Source organism: Pteropus alecto, unplaced genomic scaffold (genome assembly GCF_000325575.1).
Source record: "Pteropus alecto unplaced genomic scaffold, ASM32557v1 scaffold204, whole genome shotgun sequence".
Lineage (NCBI taxonomy): Eukaryota > Metazoa > Chordata > Mammalia > Chiroptera > Pteropodidae > Pteropus > Pteropus alecto.
This window is the reverse complement of record NW_006435766.1, coordinates 2,780-8,328: the sequence shown is the minus strand read 5'-3', so window position 1 is coordinate 8,328 and position 5,549 is coordinate 2,780. Positions and strand designations below refer to the sequence as shown.

Genomic DNA, 5,549 nt, shown 5'->3' with positions numbered 1-5,549 from the left:
ACTGTTCTGTGTGGAATGGTATTGGTAGAAAATTCCTTAGGGCACCTTTTCTCAGTGTAAGAATCCCCAGGAGTACAGGCCTCAGCTCCTTAGATTCTGGTTTTTAGGCCTAGCATGGGCATCTAGGTAAATCTGATGCAATTGTTCCCTAGATCAGGGTTCCCCAACCCCCACGGCCATCGACCGGGTCTGCAACTTGTTAGGACTGGAGCTATACAGTAGGAGGTAGGAGCGGGGCCACAGAGGCAGTGAGCAAAGCTTCACTGTATTTGCAGCCGCTCCCCAGCGCTAGCATCACCGCCTCATCTCCACCTCAGATCATCAGTCATTAGATTCTCGTAGGAGCACTAGTCCCTAGTGCCAAACAAGTTGGAGACTGCTGTTCTAGACCACACTTTGAGAAGGGCTGCCCTAGAACGTTTTGAAATTTAGGAAGCTCTTGGCCTTCTTTCCTCCTGCAGGTGCAGAAGTGTCCACACCTTTAAAGACTGTCAGGATTTCAGGATTAGGTGGGGAAAGCTGTTTAGTCTTCTCTGCCACTTCCTTTTCAATATCCAGCTCTCTGCGGCTGACTTTCCTGGCGGCCACTTCTAACCATGCTCCCTTCTAAGCCTTATTATCCTCATTGCTCTTCTTTATTCGTGATTACTGTCTTCTGTGGCTTCTCTGTTTCCCTGACAGAAAGCCTGCACTTTTACAGATATCACTAGCTAATGACAGTGCCTCTGGTTTTGCTAGTATGTTGACCAGTCGCAGGAGAGCTGATATCTGTCCTTGAGCTGTTCCCAGCTGTTGTCCTTGTTCTCTCAGCTGCTCTTCACCACTAAAGCCTTGATTTGCCTTATTCTGGGTTTGAAGCTCTTCAGAGGCCTGAGGATTTCAGAAGGCTGATCTTTGGCTTGTCAAGATTTATAGAAGGAAAGGACAATGGTATTTAAAGTAATATTTTAAAGTTATGTAACCTAAGAATGTTAGGAAACATTTTCTGTTACCTAATAACTTTATCTTAGTGCTGATTCTCTGAATTTAAGAGGTTTCTCAAGGTAGTCTAGTGGTCCTTAAAGTAGCCTGAGTAGTATCCTGAAGAAACACATAGCAGTCCATTGTGCAGAAACTGCCCTGATGTTTTACTTGTCACAGCCATGCATTTCCTTGGGAGTCTTTATGTTCCGGGTCCTTTTAGTCATAACTTTGGAATTGATAACGTTATTTGAATTACTTAGAATTATGGTCTATGTTGGATTTATTACACATTACATCTTTTAGGCAGGCCTTAAAAGGTGAACTGTTAGGCATTTCACACTTCTGTGACACAGCTTTTGTTGGTCTTTTGGATGCAGTCACAAGTGAGATGTAAGCAAAACTAAGTTTTGGCATAACACAGTTTGCTGGTCTGAGCACAGTTGCAAAGTGGATGACTATGCAAATTACTCTTCTGGCTTTTCACTGGGAAGCCAACGGAGAAAAGGCGAACTGCATTTAACAGCAGAGGAAACACAGGAACCCAGAGTGCTCTGAAACAGCTTTGAAGCATTGTCTCACGGAGCTGTGGAAATTGTATCCTGGAATGTAAGCTCTTGAAGATGGAGATTTTTAAAAGAAATTTTTTTTTTTAATGAAGGAAGTTTACCAAGAAAAAAATTCCACATAGTAACTCTGCCATAATTATTTTTATTAAGAAAGCAAAAAGAAGAAGACTATAACAGTTTAAATATAAGTAAACTCATTGTCTTTGTATTATGCTTATAGCTCTTTGTCATCTGCAGATCTCTTGGCTACTTTATACTGTTATGATTACATACCTGTCATCTTAATGTGTACTTTGCACCCCAAATTATTCTATATACCTTTTGATGTTACTTCATTTTATTATTATTATGACTCTCTAATAGATCCATCAAGTTGATGTAGTTAGCCATTTCTCTGTTGGATTGAGGATGTTTGCATGTTTACCTATTGTAAATATACTAGAGTTCTATACTGAATGTGTTTTTTTTAATATATATTTTTAATTATTTCCATAGGATGAATTTCCAGTGGCTAGAGTACTAAGTCAGAGGGTAGAAACATTTTTAATGGTTTTTGGTATAGATCGTTAAAGTATTTCCCCCCAAATTATACTAGTTTATAGAGCCATATCTGGTTATTTTCAGCCTTTTACAGTAAGCTTTGTTGGGTTAAAAAATTTTATTTTTTGCTTGCTAATTTACTTTATATTGCTTTAATTTTTATTTATTTGATAGCTAGTAAAGCTAACCATTCTTTTTGGTTCTATATTTATTTTGTTGTTTGTTTTTGTTTTTTTGTATTTGGGAGGGGCAGATACTTATGCATAATTTTTAGATTGGTTGCTAGTCTAAGACTAGTAAGTAGTAGTTAAGGGATAAGATCAATGACCTGTAGCTATAGCCATCTTTGACTGGATTTGATTCTGGAAAGGCATAGATTAATATTGTGAAAACTTTGATTCACAAAAGATAGCTATATTCTAATGGTTGGAGTTTGGGGGTATTCTGCTTCCTATACAGAATATTACTTAATTTTTCTTTAGAGATTCTGGAAGACATTCAAGCCTCCTTCAGGTCTTCTTATACACCCCCGCCTTCCCCACCTTTTTTGATCTAGTTTGTATATCTAGAAATTGAAGGGAGTTAAACTGAGTATTTTACTAATTCCATGCACAGAAGTTGATTTTGTTAAAAGAGAGAAATAATTATAGGAGAGCAAATTCAAAAACTGAGTCAGAGCCTTGTGCAGTATATTGATCTTAGTCTGAGGAGAAATAAAAACTATTGAAAAGTTGTAAGTAAGGGGAGGATGCTGTCAGGGTTTTGGCGAGTTCACTCAAACTAACATGCAGTACTGAAGTAACTGAGGCATCTGATTTGGCCCCGTGGGAGCCACAGGAGATAATGTAGAGATTCCATGAGGCAAAGACTGTTAATAGTTTTTAGAGTGTTAGGGACTACTTGACACTGTTGTTCTTTTTTTGAAGCACTGTTAATTAAATGTTAAAGTATATTTGATTTGGAGAAAAGCAACGATGGATTCTGGGAATTCAGTATGAAAGTTATTTTAGTGCATGGAGGTGAAAGATGAGGTAACTGGGGAGGAAGGATAGGGGCATGGAGAGGGCTGGAGAAGAAATGGTTTGAGAGGTATTATGTTTATAAAAATCAACAAGATAGGCGAGTGGGAATGTTTTATGTTTAACGTATTTTTTTAAAATTTTAACTTAATGTTATACATTTTATATTTCAGATGAATTTACAGCTGATTTTCTGGATTGGACTGATCAGTTCAATTTGCTATGTATTTGGCCAAGCAGGTAAAAAAAACACCAAAAAACTTCCCCTAGTTGTTTTCATTTCAGTATCTCATATCGCTTTTTGACCAGTTTGATTCCTGGGAAAGCCGAAGTCATACCATGCTGCTCCTTCTGAAAGCCCCGCAGTAGCCCCATCTCACTCAGAGTGAAGGGCAAGGTTTTCACAATGTCGTGTAAGGCTCTTGATCAGGCGTCTTTCACCTTGCCACCCAGAATGAAGATAGGCAGGTTGGCCAGTGAAAATGTTAAAATGATACGATAGAATATATTACTTAAAGACTTTTTGAGAATCTATCAGGATGTTTGAAATAGAGAAAGTAAAAGCATATAATATACTTAGAAGAAAATGAAGTATAGAATGGTGGATTATGAACTATCCATTACCATCTAAAAAAATGAAACCCGGAACAATTGCCTTTCTAGAAGATGTTCTTGCTCTTTGATCAGAATTCTTGCAAAATGTTGACATTGAAAGAGGAATAAAAAAATAAAGTTGAAAATGTATTTAATCCCCTTATAAACCATGGTGCATCCACATCTGATGCAATTCCAGTTCTGTTCTCCAGATCTCAGAAAATATATTGCATAGAACATTTACTTGATCTTAGGATAGGAAGGACGTGCTACGTAGAAAAATGAAGAAAAAAACCATGAAGGAAATATAGATAAATTTGAATTAAATAAAACTAACAACACCAAAACTGAAAAATATCTGTATGTCAAAACACCATCAATAATGAGAAACTAAAAAAGGTTTAATTTCATGAACATGTAGAGATCCAATAAAAACAGTCATCTGTTTTTGATAATAAATTGATAATAAAATTTGTAAAAGACAAAACAGAAAATTTACAAAAGAAATGATCAGAAAGAATATGAAAAAGTGGAACTTTGAATAACTGACAATTGATATTCTAATTTATACTCGTTAAATGAGTAAACATTTTTTGTATTAAAAAAGCACTCCATGTCTAGGGCCATACCACCCTGAACAAGCCCGATCCTGTCTGATCTCGGAAGCTAAGCAGGGTCTGGCCTGGTTAGTACTTGGATGGGAGACCACCTAGGAAGACCAGGTGCTGTAGGTGTAAAAAATAAAAAAATAAGGGATTGTAAACCGACAAGGTCCTTGCAATCTGTGAGGTCAACCAAGGGTTGCCTCATCTAAAAATAAAATTAAAATAAAAGTACTCAGTGCTGTTGTTGAAGGTGTAGTGAATGGTATTTGTATACTGCTTGTGGAAGTATACATTTGAATATTACTTCTGAGTAGAAATTAGTTTGTATCAAGAATTTTAAAAACATTAATACTCTTCAACTCAGTATTATTAAAAAATTTATGATAAGGAAATAATCAGTCGTACATTGAAGAATGATCATCAGAATGGGTGCATATATGTGTATGCGTATATATGCGTTTGGGGGGTTTGTGTGTACATGTGAGCAAGAATGTGTGAACTGTGTACACACGCAATGGAAAACAAACTTCAATGTTAAATAGGTAGGAAATATGTAGTAATTAAAAGCCATATTTTTGAAGAATTTGTAATGAACACTTAGGATAAACTATAAAAAGTAGTACACAAAATATATATCCTCAGTTTCGTTTAAATAATGTCTATATATATGAATGCTTCCTTGCCATTTTTCATCTATATGTATAAAAAGAAGCCTGGAAAGAAATATACAAAATTGTTAACAGTAGTTATCTCTTAGTGAGCAGATTATGAGTGATTTTTAGTTTTTTCTTTATGCTTTTACGTATTTTCAAATTTTCTATAATGAGCATAATCAGAAAAGACACATTGGAGACATTCCATATCAGAGCTTTCCACATGAAAGGCATGCTGAGGTAGATTCAAAGAAATGTAAGACATACTTTGAACACAGCCTGAAAAATCATGGGATTTTGGATTGGATGGATATGGGCTTTTCAGTTATTTAACATAATAAAAATAAAGGGAAAACTGCTGAAGATGTATATGGGGTATGGTGTGGAAGCATGAGTTACGTGAAAAGAAATAATATTTTACCCAGTTATAAGAAAACTCCTGACAATTATGACCATCCAACATGTTAGATCCTGAAATTACACCTTTGGAAAAATGGATATGTGTATGTATGGGTTAACGATACCTTGTCTTTGCTATAGAAAACAAGATAAATATGCCTTTGTATGGTTCTGTGTCAAGTGATTCAGAATCACCTTTCCTTGGGGCAA

At 36.0% G+C, this 5,549-nt stretch overlaps 1 pseudogene; it reads left to right on the top strand.

Annotated features, from left to right (window-relative positions):
- Positions 1–4,297: 4,297 nt before the first annotated feature.
- Positions 4,298–4,416, top strand: LOC112479352 (annotated as a pseudogene).
- The last annotated feature ends 1,133 nt before the right edge of the window (positions 4,417–5,549 follow it).